This window comes from Pantherophis guttatus, chromosome 5, assembly GCF_059756535.1.
Source record: "Pantherophis guttatus breed Tessera chromosome 5, ASM5975653v1, whole genome shotgun sequence".
Taxonomy (NCBI): domain Eukaryota; kingdom Metazoa; phylum Chordata; class Lepidosauria; order Squamata; family Colubridae; genus Pantherophis; species Pantherophis guttatus.
The window spans coordinates 112,877,772-112,899,139 of NC_142067.1; the positions used below are offsets into that span (position 1 = coordinate 112,877,772).

The 21,368-nt window shown below is 38.8% G+C and overlaps 1 long non-coding RNA gene across 1 annotated transcript; it reads left to right on the plus strand.

The window, feature by feature from the left end:
• Positions 1-9,264: 9,264 nt before the first annotated feature.
• Positions 9,265-20,465, plus strand: LOC117667081 (uncharacterized). Its single transcript, XR_004591954.3, has 2 exons — positions 9,265-9,408; positions 19,579-20,465. It is a non-coding gene; the product is annotated as an uncharacterized LOC117667081 (long non-coding RNA).
• The last annotated feature ends 903 nt before the right edge of the window (positions 20,466-21,368 follow it).

Below are 21,368 nucleotides of genomic sequence, written 5' to 3' on the forward strand. Positions count from 1 at the left end.
TTAGGATCTAACTCATTTCTCAGGTGCTAAATAGAGCTGGTTCTTCTCATGAAAGAAAAAGTAGAGTCTTCAGTAGTAGGAAATTATCTGAAAGCTTGATAGCTGTCAATGTATCTGCTGGTATGAAGAAGATAACAAGGCTCAAACTGTTGCTGCCCGTCCCAATTTTCTCTCTTGGTTTGATATTTTATGTCTGACATTTTCTTTTGTATTCTTGGCTTGGACTGCTGATATTCGAAAGAGATTGTTTTGTTTTCCACCCCTGACCCTGAATGCTTACGGGCCTGGGAAAATCAACTTTAGGTTATCCTCATCTTGGGAGTCCAGTTTTTGATGCTGTTACTGATGAGTCAGTTTCCCACCTCTCTGCCTACTTGGTACTCAAGCATTAACTAAGGCCAAACTACAGAACAGATTAATCATTTACAATCCAGATGCCATGCTGAATTTATTATTCATATAAAACTTACTGTGACAGGTATTGCCTCTCTAAAATTCCCTGTAGAACGACAGCTCACATTATGAAACTACTGTATATCCAAGATTAGAAAACCAATTCTTCTGAAAAGAGGCTTGTTTTGTAAATATATTTCACAGGGATTTGTTAACCTGAATAGGATCTCTCCCCTCCTTGCTGGCATAGTTTGTGGAAATATTTTCCATATAGTATATATAATTTTTGTCATTATTGTTGTCATTATTGTTATCATCATCATCAGCACTAAGATCATCATCAGTCATTTTAGCCATTGTCTATCCACTGCAGGATGAAGGCCTCTTCCCTATGTTTCCTATATATTTAGAACAGAATATAGAAGAAGAATAGAAGAATAATCAGGAGACCCTACACCATTTCTGACAGATGTCCAGTTTCTTCTTGAAAGGTTCCAGTGATGGAGCTCACACAACTACTGAAGGCAAAGCTGTTCCATTGGTTGATTGTTCTCACTGTCAGAAAACTTCTCCTTATTTCTAGGCTGAATCTCTCCTTGATCAGCTTCCATCCATTATTCCTTGTCTGGCCCTCAAAATTAAGAAAAATCAATTTTATTAATTAATTACTTTAGTAATTAATTACTAATATTTAATTAATACAATTGAGTGTTGTGCCTTGTGATTCTTGACAAGTGTATCTTGTCTTTTTATGTAGACAGAGAGCATATGCACCAAAGACAAATTCCTTGTGTGTCCAATCACACTTGGCTAATAAAGAATTATATTATTCTATTATTCTATTCTATTCTATTCTATTCTATTCTATTCTATTCTATTCTATTCTATTCTATTCTATTCTATTCTATTCTATATTACATTAATTCAAAATCCAAATACTGTATATGTGAACAATCATACATTATAGCATATGCTTGCATAGTAAATGGAAATATTTAAATTAAGCAAATGAATCAAAGTGGAAAATTAATTACACTGAATCCATTTGGAATCCTTTTGGCTAAACATATTGTATGGCAATGCTTGACTAGGGACCTCAGTCAGTGATTTAAATTCCACATTTCAGATGTGATTTGATGCTGCCATCTTATAATATTGAGATTGCTATTTCTGTAGAGTCCAGGTGGCCTGTAAATGGAATTGAAACAGATATCTTCAAAAACAGAAATCCACAAGAGGCAGACACAATGCTGGGATTTGCAGGCTCTATAGCAGCACAGGGCTTACTTATTCAGGAGAGATTCTTGTTCTTTGAAAACAGATACTATGATTTTTCCATACTTGGGATGTTTAAGAAAGAATGGCAAATGTAATATAGAAATGGAAAAAACTCTTAACATTGATTTCTTCTAAACTCTTAGGGTATTTTCCACATTGTCACTGTTTCCAGCAAAAGCATGTTAAACAAAAGGCACATATGATGCACTTGCCTCAAGGTTCTAAAAGCAAAACACTCATGTTCCATGCTTTGGGGGAAGGTTTAAACTTTAAGTCTAAACAAAGTTGATGTTTTATTACTCCCACTCAATATTGTGCTTAGGCAACAGAACATTGTGCTGCTCCAAATGCAACAGGGACTGTGAAATAATGCATTATTTCACATACAATTTTTGTTCCTGTGCACAAATTAATATAAGAAATAACAGAATAACAGAGTTGAAAGGGGCCTTGGAGGTCTTCTAATCCAATTTACTGCTCAAATGAAAAGATAATAGGGCTATTCAAGGAAAGGGATGGGATCTCTGGGATGGGATATCTAAGTGCAAGATACTAAGATCTCTTCTTTTTGCTATGGCCACTGAGGTGTGGTCAAACAAAACTTCCATGAACCCAAGTCATCAATTTTTTGGAAGTCCTGTAAAATGGCCAAGTTTGTCAGCCAGAACAGAGAAGAGACCTAAATGGGAATAGGCAGCAAACAGGGCAAATTTTGTTGGTTCCAGAACAAAAGAACTGAAAGGAGAGAAAGAAATAGAATCAAGAAGAAAATTTGTGAGGCTCACAGAGAGCTGATAGGGAGCACAGAATGCTTGAAAATAAATATTAGCATGGGCATCTCACCTGGAAAAGGTAAAGCAATGGGACAAGAGACAGCTCTACAACACAGTCCTTTCAGTATTTCCAAGAAGGCTCCATACCCATTTGCACTATTCAGGTGACCCTGAGGGCACAGACAAATCTCCAAGTGGCCTCAACAACTCTCTAAAAGAACACAAATGATCAACTGTTTGCAAGGAATATACATTCCCCACCATCCAGGAAGCGCTGAAGAATCTTCCTGGATGAGAAGCGAAACATCTTCAAAGAAAAACAAGAAAGTCCACTTGCTTCTTGAAAAAGCATCTTTGGGACAACCATGACCTGGATGACTGAGAATTTCCATAGACAAGGGAGAGAAATAATAGATTTCTCTTCTTCTTAACTTGTTTGTTTGTTTGTTTGTTTACCTTTTACCCTTGCCATAGGCTTGTCTGAAGGTTAATAAGAGAGTGTCTTTATATTTAATTCTGTGCATTTCTATATAAAATCAGGAACTTGTAGAATAATTCCAATGGCTTCCAAAAATGAATTCTTTTGTACTGCAATTGAAAAGCTGTAACTACCTTGCCTAGAAACTATACAAAAGAAAGGTTCTCTCCCATTATGCATATATGCTGAATTCGGCTAATACAGATGAATGGTTCCTAATTATTACCCACAAGAATGGTGCAATTGTTTTTCTCTTAGCAATACAAATGTAGTGAAGGGAAAACCCCAACCTCCTGGTGAATAAGCTGCATCAGCAGAGAAGGAGCATTTGCAGATTTAATGCTTGTTGGGTTTAAAGGCCACTTTAACAAAAAAATGGAAGGATTTGAGAATAAGGATGAGGGCACATATAAGCAATCAGCAGACAGAAAAACTGACGATGAGAACACTACTGTTGGACTGAAGAAGAGTCTATATAAACAACCTACCCCGATTTTTCAATTCAGCCTGGTCTTAAATCAACTTATTCACTATGCAGTGAATAGAGCTATTTCCTCAAGCTAGAATGTCAAGAGAAAGGAAAGTATTCAAGTAAGGTTTGCCTACATATCTTACTAAATCTCAGAACAACTTCAGGTTCTCTCAACACCTTTGGAGAGTCCAAAGTTTGTCCTCAATTCATACTAGTCAGCTCCCCATCATCAAATCCTTGTTGCAATAATGAAGAAGAATGTTGGAAAAAGTGATATAAACATGGATGGTAAGAATGAGAGCCAAGTCATTCAAAGGTCACAGTTTTGGGAAGATTGGATTAAAGCATAAAATGCACATTCTGAAAATGATTGAAAAGTAGTTCAAACCATGTGAAGATAACAACTGTTGCTATACAGTCAAGCCACCTGAATTATTCAAGTTTTTCTCAAGCCTGGGGGAAAAAAGTGCTGATGATTTAGGAGAGGCATTATTTTTAATGCATGGAGTTCTTAAAGTCCTTAAAGCAGCCATCTTTTAGGTTTCCACATAATCCCAAATAAACTGGACTGCTGTTCTGACCTAGGCTTCCTGAGAAAACATAAATCACAATCATAGTACAAAAAACCCTCTTTTATTGAGATGGCTGTGAATTATGGTCATTCACAGCCCCTAATGATTCACAAACAGTCTGTGAAGATTCTGACAGATGACTGCTTGAGTTGACACAGTCTTTCAGGGTAATGCTGATAAGCACCCCCACCTTTATCTCTCTTGAAACACTGCCAGAGATCTAATTGTCAATTAGTTTTGCAAGGCCAAACAGAGCACAGAGTCAAATGGACTTCTCAGAGCTTGAATTGATTATATGAACTAATTGGTTCCTGCAAAGGCTCACGTCTATTTACTCCTTTTTTATGTCTTATGGGAGGGGCCAATCATCTCCAAGCTTTACTCCCGAGTCACCCTTTTTTCCTTAATTGTTCTTGCCTTCTGGTAGTTCTGCATATGTGCACACTTGGAATATGCTCACACTGTTCTTCTGCCTTGCTGATGTCAGATTCCAGAGGCTCCAGAGGCAGCACATCACTACTAGATGGCCCTGGCCTCTTCTCTACCTCTGATGCAGAGCCCTTGTCCAAGCCTTCCCCAGACTCCAGGACTGGCCCATGTTCCTCCCCAACCTCCTCACTGTCTGAATCTGCTGCCAGCTCTGCTGGCTGCTGGTGGGCCGCAGCAACTGCTTTAAAAAATACAAAGAGGGGAGGCTGGAGCATTTATTTCAAATCATTTCCAAAAGAAAACATGCTCTACTCTTCGTTTCATACTTTGGGCTATGCATGATTCAAAAACAGCTTATTAACTGTGGCTGACTCCACCCAATATACGAAGCCATAAACTGATGAAGGTTAGGGTTGGGAAGGGAGTCATGCACTAGATATACATTGCAGATGCTCCGATGTGCCCTTGAAGCAAGAATCACTGTTAATGTGCACACTAAAAATTGTTGATGAATGAGTGGCCTTTTAAAGATTGACTGACTGACATGAATGGTAAGATTGTCTACCTCACTATTAACCTTGATCTACAAGCCGCTGTTGCTGGATTCAAAGAGCAAACTAAGGCAAAGAAACTGCATTGTAACAAGAACACTGTGTTACTTAGGCCATTATTTGAACAACACATTAGTCTTGTTAGGTGTAGGTCCCTTTAATCATTAAATGAAAGAAAATTAATTTCAATAGAATGAAACGGCATCCATAGAAAAATATGTTTATTGTGCAATGCCAACAATTCTACTATCACGCTCTTTTGAACCATAACTAATAACTATAGCTTGACTAGATGGGTTATAATACAACTTTTCCTCTGCTATTATTATTTGGCAGGTCTTTTAATAAAGGTCACAAGTGTCTGTTACAATGAACACATTATTCTCATATTTTAAGTCACTTTTTATTTTTGAAAAGACTACATGACTACTGTTCATTTTTAAGGCATGTCATTCTTGGATAAAATGGGTATGATATTTAAGTGACCCTGTAAACTGATGCTAAGATCTGTCAGAAATGCATGAAGAAAGGCTGAGCTGAAAGTTTGTTCAAAGTAACCTTCTGCAGCCTTCGTATTATATAGAGTTGTGGCTTTACAAAATTCAAAGTTGAAATCTTTCACATGTCACAGTTGTCACAATAGACAACATTAACATGCAATCGTTCGTTGTATGCTTTAGCCTTCAGCCCACTAATTGTCTTTGCTGCTTTTCTCTGCACTCTTTCTAGAGTGTCATTATCTTTTTTGTATTGTGGCAATCAAAACTGGATGCATTATTCCAAGTGTGGTCTCACCAAGGCATTATAAAGTAGTATTAACACTTCATGTGATCTTGATACTATCCCTCTGTTGATCCAGCCTAGGACTACTGGCTCATACTTAAATAGTTGTTCATTAGGACTCCTAGATCTGTCTCACAAATGCTATGATTTAGCCAGGTACCACTTATTCTATATCTGTGCATTTGGTTTCTTTCCTAAGTGTAAAACCTTACTTTTCTCACCACTGATTTGCATTTTGTTGGACAGGGCCCAGTCCAACTCGGTCAAGATCTTTCCAGATCTTCTGAAGTGTTGGCTATTTTCCCCAGCTTAGTTTCATCTGCAAATTTAATGAGTTCCCCTCCAAATCATTTATGAAGATGTTGAAGAGTACTCAGCCTAAGACAGAACTTTGGGTACCCCACTCCATGCTTTCTTCCACATAGACATTGTCCCATTGAGGATTACTCATTAAGTACATTGAATGCAGTTGGTCAGCCAGTTACAAATGCATCTGGTAATGATTCTGTCTCTCCCACATTTTTGTATCTTACCAAGAAGTAGGTTGTGGTCTATTTTGTCAAATGCTTTATTGAAGTCCAAGTATACTATGTCCACAGCGTTTTTCTGATCCACTAATATCATGTAGCTGTGATCCCCCAATTAGGAGCTACTGTACGTGCATTGTCCTAGGAGACACTCATAATAAATCAAGAAAAACAATTTTATTTTTCACCTAGTCAAACTAGGCAATCTCTCTGTTCTATGAGATGTTGCTTTTTCATTATTTGACCTCTTCAAATAGATATCTTATTTTTTTTCTTGCCTGTTTCTAAAGCTAAAGACATGCATTGTTTTCTTGACACATTTCTGAATGCAATAATAGGTTCTTATTGTATAGATTACTTCAACCATAATGGTTAATAATTCCTCTTTCATTCCTATAAAGTCTCCTTCAGATTACATTCTGCTTCAGCAAATGTATTACTTATTTGTCACTGGACTCTAATTTATGATGCATTTAGAAAAGAGATGTGCTTCCCCCCCCTTTTTTTTTCCACATTTATAATTCCAGTTGTACCTGGACAACAACTTTGGCATGCTATTTCATTTCCTGAGTTACAGATTATCCTGCACAATTATCTCAAGACTCCCTCCACCCCCCCCCATCCCACCCCACTATTTGCTTGGAAATATTGCTGAGTAGTACATTATCTTATTACAAAGATGCAGACATTTATTATTTGTTTCACATAAAAAAGAAAAATCACAGTAGATTGAAAAGAAAAAGGGGGCAACCTATTTTCAAAGTCCTAGAAGGCAAGATAAGAAACAATGGATGGAAACTAATCAAGGAGAGAAGCAACCTAGAACTAAGGATACATTTCCTAACAGGAAGAACAATTAACCAGTGGAATGATTTGCTTTTGGAAGTTATGTGTGCTCCAGTACTGGAGGCTTTTAAGAAGAGCTGGACAGCCATTTGTCTCAAATTGTATAGGGTCAATTAAAAGGTATACTGATGCCTGAAGCTGCAAATCTATTTTGTCCTGAATGCACTACTTCTTGGATGTCCACTCTGATTGCTGAGCCCATCTGCTTTCAACCCTCTCTGTTGAGACAATGTGGTAACAACAAGTGCAATTATATATAGATTTTTCTTAAATTTGATGAGTGTCCTACAAGAAATTGACCGTGATCATAGATTTCAACATATATAGAATACAAAATAACCATTTTGTATTTTTAATTTAAGGGCAATCCAGAATAAACGTAGATCTGCTGCAAATGTCTCTTACAATTCAGCTTTCACACACACTTGACCTCTTCAACAATTGTTTATACTAAGAAAAAGACTTTTTTTTTTTTGGCTCTTCCATCTTCATGCTTCACTAAACAACCCATTCACAATGAATTAATTGACTTCACTCTGCCATAGACTTCCACTTACAGAGTTAGCCTTAGGCATCATGTCTGCAAATCATTAAACCTGAACTCTGGTTTAGCACTATTTCATCATCCATAGCATATACAGCTGAACAATTTTAGAGTACTGAGCCCTCATGAAAAAAAAAAAAAAGACTAACTTCAAGAGAGTATTTTATTTTGAAAGCTTTAAAACTTTGACATTTCATCATGTTGAGGTTTGCAATTTTTTTTGGAGCAAAAGAAGAGAAAGCAAGTCCATCAATTTGGTAGGGACACTTGCAAAACCAAACCAAGATATAAATGCACAACACACATTTAAATCTTCCTTTAATTCAAGGAAAGGGGACAGTTTTTGAGATTTTACCAATTCAAAAATACCACAGGAATGCCATGGTTGTTTTTTTTAAAAAAGAAATTATCTCCATATATACAAAGCTGCCCACAAAGACAAAAGGATAAGCACATAATTAGCATTTCCCTGTTATGTGTAGAAGATTGCAATAAGCTCTTTGCTATGTTAGCATTCCAAAATATGACATCCAGACTGTGAAGTGTCCTTGTGAAGAATCCCATCATTTTAACCACCACTACAAACTGCATTTTACTTTTTTTTACTTTTTCTTTTGTTGGCTTCTAGTACTGATTCGTCCTGATTTATCTCTACGTTTGAGCTACTTCTGACAAGGCTTCGATTTCTTTGCCCTGGCTAGACCTTTGCAATTCTTCAAGTTCTAATTCTGGGAATACTTATTTTGTTTTATAAATTGATGTTGATCTGCCAGCCTCTGCTCTGTTATTTCTGATCCTAGGTGTTGCTCTTTCCAGACCAGCAGAGGTGGCATTCAGCTGGTTCAGACCGGTTCGAGTGAACCGGTAATGCCGCCCCAGCGCTATGCCATCCTATTTAGCTATTAAGCCTTGCACATGCACGGAAGGCGCGTGCACACATTTTCAGTGCACGGTGAACCGGTGGTAAAATTATGTGAAACCCACTTCTGCAGACCAAGTGAATTCCTCTTCTCATTGGACTTAGTTTGTGGTAGCAAATTCTCTTCTCATTGGACTTAGTTTGTGGTAGCAAGTCATTATTTCTTTGTTTCCAGTCTTGGTGCATTTGCAATGGGTATGCAACTATTCTTCCAGTAGCCCTGCAGCTGCTGGCCCTATTTCCCCAGTCCTGAGTCCTATAGTCCACTTGTCCCAGGATGTCCAGGTACTCCAGCCATTAGCTCAGTCCTTGTTATTATTATTATTTATTCAATTTATATACCGCCCTTCTCCTAGTGGACTCAGGGCGGTGCACAGCCAAAACTAAAATACATAACAATACAAAATTTAAAATTAATTAAAAGAATTATATACTTTGGCCCGAATTAAAACAGTGCGAATTAAAACCCATTAACAAATTAAAACTAAACAATTAATAACCATTTAAAAACTAAAAAAGGTCCTTGTTGACACAGGTAATGACCAATCCACTATAGGTTTCTGTAAGTTACATTATTATGCCACCCCATCATCCAGATTTTATTTATGTATTTAGCGTATGGCAAATACATGGACTTATAGTTGTTTATCCATAAAGAGCCAGGAGTTCTACAAAGATGTCTGGCTGCCAACTGCCATTAACTGTCAATTCTCCAATGGGGTCTGACTGCCGCTTGTTGCTAGTTGTTTGGTTCACACTTCCGTGCTATCCAGGGTGCACGACGAGGAGGCGAACTAGCATCACACCCCATCATCCAGTTGTTTAGACTACATGTGACATGGAGTGAGTCCTTTCCAAAGACAGTTGTTGTTTAATAATATAAGAGTCATTATCACAGGATGCAACCTGTCCCAAGTAAAGCTTACTGTAAGGTTTTCGAGTGCAGCTCAGAATCTGATAAATTCAATGAAACCCTGAACACAAGGCAACTGATAATCAGTTTTATTTCTGATCAGGAAGCAAAACTGGGCGACTTTTATCTCCCATCTTAAACAGAGCAGGCAGAGAGAAAAAGCAAAAGCCGAAACCGCCGCCGCCGCGTGCAAAAACTTTTTCTCAAACTTCTTATAGTTTACACAGCTTTCACAGATCGTCATAGTGTTAGAAACATAATTTCATATCCATTAGTTCATGCAAACCTCATGATTTTCTCAGCGCTCTGCAAACAAAGGACCTCAGAAGGGGAAAAGAATACATTTTCTGGCATATGTTGGTTATCACCTTTAAAGCGCTCCATGGCATAAGGCCTAGCTATCTTCGAGACCACCTGCTGCTATCGACGACCTCCCATCGACCTGTGCGCTCCCACAGAGAGGGCCTCCTCAGGGTGCCATCAGCCAAACAATGTAGGCTGGTGACCCCCAGGGGGAGAGCCTTCTCTGTGGGGGCAACTACCCTCTGGAATCAGTTGCCCCAGAGATAAGGAGAATCCAAGACCTCAGTGCCTTCCGCCGTGCCCTTAAAACCCACTTTTTCCAGCAAGCTGCGCTGGCTTAGGAAGAAATTTTTAAATTTTTTAAATGTTTTAATTGGTTTGTGATTTTTAAATTTTTGGGCCAAATTTATATATATATTAATTGTTTTTAATATTTGTATTTCATGTTCTTAATTCTGGCTGTGCACCGCCCTGAGTCCTTAGGGAGAAGGGCGGTATATAAATTGAAAAATAAAATAAAATAAAATAAATATAGTCCAGAGCTTTGTTAGTGGGTGTTATCTCACATTAGGTTGCTGAGAATACCCATTTTAAGTTACAAGCAAGGCTAACTTGGCAGCCTGGAGGCTTTATCTATGCAGATAGAGCATTAGGTCACAATGAAGCTTCTCTCAGCAGCAATGACAAAAGCTGAGTTAGGTGACACTCTGTACATGCTCTAATCCTTTCACTACCTTTTGCAATTGAGGATCATTTTGTCAATACTGGTGGCGTTCAAAATGCTCAAACCCCAAATGTTTTAGAATTGCAACCAAGGTACCGGTTACTGTTGGTACTTACCTTTTGCTATAGTTATTCTATTTACTATTAGTATGTGCACAACAATGTGAAATCATAGCTACTAGTTGCTTTAGCTTCCCAAGAATTTAGTATCATAATCTATCACCATATTCTGAATAGTCTTAGTTATAGAAATAGCATAGTATTCCTTCTGAACCTCAGAAGATTTGCACATGTCTCTCTCTTTGTATGCACACGTGTGCATTTGTGTTCATATCTACTAATAACTATTTGCTTTCATGTCTTTTGTGTGTGTGTGTGTTTAGCAACATTCAGAGTTTGACAGGTCTAACAGGCAGCACAGAGGTGATCAGCAGTCATAGAATCCCCCAGTAGAATTTGAACTTTGCTGTAAACCCAAACATATTATGACATCTATGACCTTTTTTCGTTTTCTGAAATGTCACAAACCAATCTCCTAATTTTGACAAAAACAGGCTTGTTCTTGTGAACGTTTATTAGCCCTAGCAAGAAGTAGAGGTAAGAAATGAAGTTTGCAATAACCCTTGTCATTTTTTTAGTAATTTAATTTGCAATTGCCCTTTTACTGTATTTTGCAATGACACATTTCAAAGATTTTTAAGTATGTCAAGTTATAAACAACCACAACAAAAGTGAATGAAGTGTATTTATAATGCTGTATGCAAATAAAACTTAACTAGGACAGGTTCGTCTAATGGGATGAATGGGTGAGTTCCAGAAAAATCTCAGTTGACAAAATCCCAATTTCTAAACAAAACTGTCTAATTGTTTAAATAGCAGTATGCATTCTACATTTGAATCATTTGAAGATATGTATAAGCAGACAAACCCAATTCCAGTAACTTTTCTTTATATATTTTAGCCTCCAGTCCCCTAATCATCTTTGTTGCTCTTCTCTGCACTCTTTCTAGAGTCTCAACAACTTTTATAGCTTATGAGGTGATCTCTGCAAAGTTCAGCTGACCAATCATGATCAAATATGCCAGCGCTGCTGGCTGGGGGATTCTGGGAGTTGAAGTCCACCCATCTTCAAGCTTCCAAGGTTGAGAAACCCTGGCTTAGCACAATCTATGAATGAGGAAAGGCTGCATATAGTTTAGCAATGATGCTTTTGATGACTGAGTCACTAAACCGAAGTTTAAACCTAACAAACACGTAAATATTCCTTAAATGTGCAATTTAATCCTGCATTTTTTTTTTCATTTAGGCAAACCTATCAAGAAATGTGAAAGTAATTTCAAAATCTTAATTGTAGCTGTTATGTTTATTTAGTTATTTATATTCTGCCTTTATTATTTTTACAAATAACTCAAAGTGGCGAACATATCCAGCACATTTTCCTTCTCCTTTTTTTTTTTTTTTTTTTTAGAATAGAATAGAATAGAATTCTTTATTGGCCAAGTGTGATTGGACACACAGGGAATTTGTCTTTGGTGCATATGCTCTCAGTGTACATAAAAGAAAAGATACGTTCATCAAGAATCATAAGATACAACACTTAATGATAGTCATAGGGAACAAATAAGCAATCAAATCATATTAGGAAACAGCCAATATAAATCTTAAGGACTAGCAAAAAGGTTACAGTCATATAGTCATAAGTGGGAGGAGATGGGTGATGGGAACGATGAGAAGATTAATAGTAATGCAGACTTAATAACTAATCTGACAGTGTTGAGGGAATTATTTCTTTAGCAGAGTGATGGCATTCAGGAAAAAACTGTTCTTGTGTCTAGTTGTTCTTTTTTCTATTTTCACCACAACCACATGAGGTGAGCTGATCTGAGAGAGAGAGTGACTGGCTCAAAATCCTCCAGGTGATTTTCATGGCAAAGAGGGGGGACTAGAACTCACAGTCATCCCACTTTCTACTCAGTGCCTTAAGAACTAGACTAAACTGGCTCTCTATAACAGCAATTTATTGTTATAAAAATTGATCACCTCTACATAGTTAAATCACTTTCCCTCTTCTTGACATTTTGAAAATGCTGTAGAACATGAGTGTCAAACTCACGGCGTCACGTTGCGGTTACCTGACGTATCGTGACATTTTTCCCCTCCGCGGAGCTGGGGTGGGCGGGGCCTGCATGTGACGCATCTGGCCTGTGGGCCACCAATTTGACACCCCTGCTCTAGAACAAATAGATGGAATTTCTGTCACATTATTAACTGATTCCGAGTTAATTTCAAATTTCAATGCCTACTCTGTAAGCCAGGCATGTTTTATACTTATTTCACATTGCCTGTAGCCTTCAATAATATAGTGCAGTTGACCCAGTATGTTTTAACATGGTTTGGTACTCAAATCATTTGTAAATCATCTGGATGAGGAATGAAAGCAGTGGGGTCCCCTCTCTTATTTACAAGATTTTATTGTTTCTTGGTGATTTACAAGTATCTGCCTTATAGTAAAATTAGATTATAAGGAAACTTCCTGAAACGGAAAGAAAGAAAACCAAATAATAATATAATATAACAAATTTGCTTAAAGCCAAGTGGTGTATTCTTAAAATTTAATGCTCATGTATGCTAGGAATAGAATTTTGTGACTTTCTAACTTTTACTGTAATACAATGCCCAGCTATTTTTATCATTTTGAATCCATGGGAGTGATAGATCAGAAAACATCTAGAGGGTTACAAGGTCTTTTCTGCTGAAACAATGATGTTTTACATTAGGAATGCTATGTTTGTGGCATCAAAACCTGTCAATATTCCCTTAATTTTCTGTCTCTCTTTGCTGCATCTTCTGGTGATCTGAATTTGTACTGCCCAGATAAAGAATGTCTATTTAAATAGATAATTACAATTTTAAGGAAAAGCCTAATGCTTTGAACTACTCAGGAACCTCCATATGTCCAAAGCAAATTATTAGAATATGATTCTTTAATTAATACTATTAATTATTACTAATCGCCATAATAATTAATAGTTGGATATTAGATTACTTGAATTCACTTTTTTTTTGCTGTTGAACAACAAATGAAGATAGATAGATAGATAGGGATAGATAGATAGATAGATAGATAGATAGATAGATAGATAGATAGACAGACAGACAGACAGATAGATAGATACAGTGGTAAAATGTAAAATTTGTTACTGCCAGTTCTGTGGGCGTGGCTTGGTGGTGATGGGGTAATGTGACTGGGTGGGCGTGGCCAACTTTATTTTTTTTTTTACTTTTAAAGCCATTTTTTCTACAACCGCTTCGGCCAAAGAGGTTGTAAAAAAAAATGCTTTTAAAAGCCCCTGACGATCCCAGTTGAGTTGCCTGATCGACAGGGGCTTTTTTTTCTTTTAAAAGCCTCTGACAATCCCAGGTGAGCTGCACGATCATCAGAGGCTTTTTTTTTTACTTTTAAAAGCATTTTTTCAGCCGAAGAGATTGTAGAAAAAATGCTTTATATATATATATATATATATATATATATATATATATATATATATATATATATATATATATATATATATATATGTGTGTGTGTGTGTGTGTGTGTGTGTGTGTGTGTGTGTGTGTGTGTGTGTGTGTGTGTGTGTTTTTCTTCTAGCCAGGTATATATATCTAGATCCGTTCCAGTCGGGTTTCAGGTCTGGGCACAGCACAGAAACGGCATTGGTCGCGTTGGTTGATGATCTCTGGAGGGCTCGGGACAGGGGTTGTTCCTCTGTTCTGGTCCTGTTAGACCTCTCAGCGGCTTTTGATACCATCGATCATGGTATCATGCTGCACCGGCTGGAAGAGTTGGGGGTGGGAGGCACCGTGTTACGGTGGTTCTCCTCCTTTCTCTCCGACTGGTCGCAGTTTGTGTTGGCAGGGGGGCAGAGGTCGACCTCGAGGCCTCTCATTTGTGGAGTGCCGCAGGGATCGGTCCTCTCGCCCCTTCTGTTCAACATTTATGTGAAGCCGCTGGGTGAGATCATCCGTGGCTTTGGGGTGAGATACCACCAGTACGCTGATGACACCCAGCTGTACATCTCCACCCCAGGCCACCCCAACGATGCCGTTGAAGTGATGTCCCAGTGCCTGGAGGCTATACGGGTCTGGATGGGGAGGAACAGGTTCAAGCTCAACCCTTCCAAGACTGAGTGGCTGTGGCTCCCGGCATCCCGATATAGTCAGTTGACTCCATCACTGACTATTGGGGGCGAGTCATTGGCCCCCACAGAGAGGGCTCGCAATCTGGGAGTCCTTCTGGATATGCAGCTGTCCTTGGAGGAACATCTGACGGCTGTAACCAGGGGGACCTTTTGTCAGGTTCGCCTGATTCGCCAGTTGCGGCCCTTTCTTGATCGGGATTCCCTGTGCACAGTCACTCACGCCCTCGTCACCTCTCGCCTTGACTATTGCAACGCTCTCTACATGGGGCTCCCCTTGAGGAGCACCCGGAGGCTCCAGCTGGTCCAGAACGCAGCAGCGCGGGTAGTGACGGGAGCAGCATGGCGCTCCCATGTAACACCGCTCCTGCGCGAGCTGCACTGGCTCCCAGTTGTCTTCCGGGTGCGCTTCAAGGTGTTGGTTATCACCTTTAAAGCGCTCCATGGCATAGGGCCTAGCTATCTTCGAGACCGCCTGCTGCTACCAACGACCTCCCATCGACCCGTGCGCTCCCACAGAGAGGGCCTCCTTGGGGTGCCATCAGCCAGACAATGTAGGCTGGTGACCCCCAGGGGGAAAGCCTTCTCTGTGGGGGCACCTACCCTCTGGAATCAGCTCCCCCCAGAGATAAGGAGAATCCAAGACCTCAGTGCCTTCCGTCGCGCCCTTAAAACCCATTTATTTAAACAAGCCGGGCTGGCTTAAGATGAAATTTTTAACTGTTTTTAAATGTTTTAAACGTTTTTAATTGGTAAATGAGTTTTAATTGGGCCAAATTTATATATCTTTTAATTGTTTTTAATATTTGTTCTGCATGTTTTTTAATCTGGCTGTACACCGCCCTGAGTCCTCAGGGAGAAGGGCGGTATAGAAATCCAATATAAAATAAAAATTATATATATATATATATATATATATATATATATATATATATATATATATATATATATATATATATATATATATATATATATATATATATATATATATATATAAACCTCTGATGATCACGCGGCTCAGCTGGGGATGGGGGGGCTCAGGGATTTATGCTACCGGTTCTCCGAACCATCCACCGCCGTCGCTACTGGATCGGATGATCCAGTCCGAACTGGGAGCATTTCACCCCTGGATAGATAGACAGACAGACAGACAGACAGACAGACAGACAGACAGACAGACATACATACATACATACATACATACATACATACATACATACATACATATATATATATATATATATATATATATATATATATATATATAAAAATCTAGAAATACAGTGAATTTACAGAGAGATATAATTCAGAACAGAACATTTACCAGGAGAAAAAAAGCAAAAAGAAAGAAGAAGAAAAAAAATTTTCATATTCAACCTTACTAACCAGCAAAACACATTTGTAGATGTAACTAACTTTTGTTACATTAAGGATTAGGCCAGAGCTATTTCACACAATTTTAAATAAATTATTTTGATTCTTTTGAATAAATCATTTGTACAACATATTTTAAGTGTCATTATAAAATAATAACAGGTGCATTTTCTAATATCTAATAAGCCTGACAGTTAAAATCGGGAACTGAATCATTTATTTTGTATGAATTTAGACATCTTACAATATAGGTAAAGAAAATGAACAGCACGGTGTTTGTCAAAGATGCTGTTACCTTCCCACCAAGGGTGGTCCCTATTTTTCTACTTGCATTTTTTATGTGCTTTCGAACTGCTAGATTGGTGGAAACTGGGACAAGTAATGGGAGCTCACCCCATTATGCAGCACTAGGGATTCGAACCGCTGAACTGCCGACCTTTCGATCGACAAGCTCAGCATCTTAACCACTGAGCCACTGAGTCCCTTATAAAAATATACATATTTTTGTGCAATTCACTTGCCTCTGAGTAAATTTGTTCTTGTTGTGTTCTTTCAAAACAGCTTTGAACTTCCATTAATCTTAAGCATTACGCTTAGCCCTTACTTAATGACCAGCTTCTTAATGACTGTTCAAAGTTATGGCAAAGTACCCAAAGGTACTAACAATCTGGATTCAACATTCCAGTGGCTTCCCCCTCACAATCATATTTGCAGCATCCTGTTGTGGCCCATCAGAGGCCTGTGCAATTTGTAACTGATTCCGACAATGAGGAGGCTGGTGTGGTGCTGCGCCAGCAGCCTGTGCAGCTGGCGCTCGAGTCTGACAGTGAGGAGGCTGGAGAAGATGTGGTGCCAGAGGCAGGGATTCAGCCAGGGCCTTAAGAACCTCCAGAAGCTCCTTTAAGTGAAGAGGACGAAGAGGAGGAGCCTCTCCTAGATGCACGGGCACACAGAGCTGTCAAAAGGCAGGAGTGGCTCCTCAGGAGGAGGTCTCCTTGAGAGTAAGGCTTGGGGCTAATTGGCCACTCCCTTAGCCTATTTAAGGAGGAATGCCGCTTGCAGCAAGCTGTAGGGAACAACTTTAGTTCACTCTCTGGATTGCTTCTGAGCTTTCTGCCAACTCTAGTAAGATTGTGATTACCTTATCTTAGAATTCTTATAGGCTTTTAAGACAGTTTATTAACAGCCTTTGGTTGATAAAGACTGAGTTATTTGAGTAAAATAAGCTTTGTATAGAGTTTGTGTGTGCTGCGTTCTTTGGTGTCCGTAGCTGGGGCAGAACACATCCTCAGTCACATAACTTTGATCTACAACATTTTTTTTTGGCAGAAATTGGTTTTTACTTCTGATTCCCAGCAAAAAACAATAGGTTAAGCAAAACAATAGGTTTGCTTAACAACTATGTTATTTATTTAATGTCCACTGATGACCAGCATGACTTACAATCATAATTCTGGGCTTAATTACAGTTGTAATTTGAGGATTAATTATACTGAGAAATGTTGTGCTATAATTTTCAACACAACAACCTGGAAGTTACAAAAACCTGTTTACGCTGGTCTACAACCGTAATTATAGTTTGATTGATACAAACATCTGTTGAAAAGTTGGCAAAGTCTACTTCTTTAGAGACACTGATTACACAAGTTTTTTAGTTAATCAATGTAGTTGCTCATGGACGAGTAGGGATCAGGATTGCTAGTTTCAATCAATAGAATGGCAGAAGTTTCTAATTACAGAATTTTGTAATTTTTAGCACCTTAATAGAATTTTTGATAAAATGACTTCACTTTTTAAGAAGAGGGCATGAGTTTGGAATGGCAGAGAAAATCACAAATAACTCAGATATATTCCTTAAAAATGTTGACATGGCTTCCAGTCTTTTTTTTCCCCCGTTCATCTTCTCCATCGATAGAGTTTTACATTAGAGCTATGGAGAGCATTAAGTGGGAGTTAGATCATAATGATTTCTGCTTAAATAAATTATTACAATGGTACTGTAATCCTCAGCATTACTTATATCTTTCTCCAAGCTTCTCCTATTGAAATTTTTACAGACACAGAATGCAAGCTTTATGTCTTTTGTTCATTGAATCACAGTCTTTGAATGGGAAACACATTTTCCTGAAGATATATATTGGTGGTTTTACATTGGCTTTTAGAAAGGACCAGGACTAAATCATGAATGCTGCAAACAAAAATCTTACTAGACTAATGCTCAATGGATTATTTTCCTTCAAAAATTCATAAATTGGTATAGATCTGTAGCAGGGGTGGGTGCTACTTACTTTTAGTACCGGTTCACATCATGCCCGCGTGTGCTCTTCTGAGCATGCACAGAAGCTTCTGTGCATGCGCAGATCAGCTTTGATGACATCTGGGTCAGTGGGCGGAGCCTCCCACCGCTTTTACTACCAGTTCTTGCAAACCAGTCCGAACTAGGGGCAACCCACCACTAGTCTGTAGAAATTCTCAATCATCCAGGTCATGGTTGTCCCAAAGGTGCTTTTTCAGGAGGCAACTGGACTTTCTTGTTTTTTCTTTGAAGACGTTTTGCTTCTCATCCAAGAAACTTCTTCAGCTCTGACCAGATAGTGGAGAAAGGAAGGATTTATATTCCTTGCAGACAGCTGGTAATCTGCATCCTTTTAGCAGGTTGTTGAAGCACTTGGAGGTTTATCTGTGTCCTCAGGGTCACCTGAGTAGTGCTCCTGGATCCTGTAATCTGCTATTTTTCCTCTGGAAATCTATTCCTACTTCCACATTCCTACTCCTAATCCATTCCTACTCCCCCTTTGAATGGTGTGGAAGTAGGAATGGATTTCCAGAGGAAAAATCCAGTGGCCAACATCTGTAATTGTAACTGAAAAGTCAGAAAGCAAGTCAGAAGTAGAATAGATTCTTTGGAGAAGCTAGGGAAGATAGGGAAAATGATGAGGCGGAAGCTGGTAGAAAACTTGATCAGTAAGGAAATCAGTGGAAAGATGCAATTATCTCAGTGCTTGAACAATTGCAGGTATGCTTTAATCAACATATTTTATGAAGTGTTCCTTGAAACACTTTACAAACTGCTTGTAGATATTATACTTTTGCTTAGGCTCATGCACAGAGGCCCTCTTATTGACTGAAGTAAAGCAGCTTTCCTTCCTTCCTTCCTTCCTCCCTCCCTCCTACTGCCCTTCTCTCTCCTTCCTTCCTCCTTTCTTTACAGCATTTTTATATGAAGAGGTCATACAACAATATTGTAGAAGGCTTCATGCAAACTTCCCTTTCCTTCCTTTCAAAGCCGATCAAATGCCTAGTAGATCACTTTTTCTCTTTGTAGGACAGTTTGCTGCCAAGATGGCAAGAAGCATTTAGAAACCACACAAAAAAGAGAAATTGGGGGGGAAGGGTATATGGGTTCTATTCAGTGTCATCTGTACAACAGATTTCCTCTTAGTAAACACATAGATTTTCCTCCATAATGATCTGTTCTTAAAGACCTTCTTTTATGTCTTCCAGGATAACCAAGTTCATCCATCTTGCTGCTAGTCATCATCCTCTTCTCTTTCCTTCCACCTTTCAAAACATTGGAGTCAGAGAACTACTGCTTTCTAGAAGATTGAACTACAATTCCCATAAACCCATTTAAAGTGGATAAGGCCTAATTGTAACGGGTACTTGATTGCCTGTCCTGGAGATAACTAAAATGTAAATTGCATTTGGGTAGAACTTAACTCCAGATTCTATCAATATAAACAACATAGATATCTGAATTTGCTCAAATTGTTCCTGATTTCTTGGGGGTGGAGGGAGAGTTGGTTGCAAAATATTTATTATTACACTGTTTAAAACAGATAAAAGCTGTCTATTTGTCCATGGACCAGTCCTGGAGCCTGGGGAAGGCTCTGATGAGTGCTCTGCATTGGAGGCAGAGATCGGGCCAAGACTGTCTGACAGTTATCAGCTACCTTCGGAGTCAGAGATAAGTGGGGCAGAAGAACAGCTGGAGCCTGTTCCCGATGTGCGCATACCCAGAGCTGTCAGGAGAATGGAACAATTAAGGAACAGGGGTTGACTCGGGAGTACAGACACAAGTGGACGCTGAATGGCCCCTCCTATAGGGAATAAATAGGAGCTAAAGGGGAGTTGTTCTTTGCAGGAGATGATTAGTTCATTTATTATTTTTGAAGAGTTGCTTATCTGAGTCCGTGCCTCACAGAGACTTCTTGCCAAGTATTTCGTTGTACAGCATTGTGCCTGGAAGCTATCGGCCTGGCAATTATCCAAGGACTGATAAAGTCTGTTGTTGCAATTCACCCTTGAAAGGCTTATTGATGGAACTTTTCTGGATGTGAATGCTAGGAATTCACATTAGCCAAATTAAAAAGGGTTTTTTTTCGGGACAAGGAGTCTGTTTCATGATTTTGTGCAGCCTAGGTCAGAACAGTATGTTACTTGGAATCCTGACACTGTGATGCTTCTTATGAGGGTGAAGGAGAGACATGATAATAGGAATATCTCAATGTTGCAAAATAAACTCCACCTCTTACAAGGTTGTATACAAAATCATGGTGTGAAAAGAAGTGAGAAAAAAGCAGATGTCACAACTCCCAGATCATCTTTTAGGTAATCTCCCTGGTTAGGAATGGATATCTGTGTGAGCTACCATCCTATTTCAAGGCCTTAAATAATTTTAGGTGCAGCCAGGATATGTCCACAGCAACTGCAGCGTTAATGTATCTGAAGCTACAGCTATCTACTTCCTGAAAATAATAGCCAGTGGGATGACAATTTCAGCCCCAAAGCATTCACAACTGGAGAAAATCCAATTATCTTTTATTATTTCCAAAGCAGGATACAATGAGTCACTGGTCTCTTGCAGTCAGACAAGCCAAGAACAAAAGTGACAAGGTTGCTAAGCCCTGATAGCGAATGTTGATCAGACAGTTTGAGCGTGAGTTATATGCCAGCAGAAGATTCCAAATACAGAAGCAGTTGTTGTATAACTGACAAGAAATAATCAGAAAAGAGACCTGAGTATCCTTCCTGGCGTGCAATCATAATTGACATGTTCCTAGAGAGGAAACATGGGAGCTTTGATATGTGAATTGAGCCAAGGCTCTGCTTGTTATCCTAACAAGCTGACCTTGTGTTTATCGGGAAGAGATGAAAAAAGCTAGCAGCATATATCCTTGAATTGTGCGTTCACTCAAGGCACAAACACCACAACTGATTAGCACTACGAGGCACAGACTGTCATAGAAATAAAATTCTCTTTTTATGGAGAACACAGGAGAAACAATAAAGGA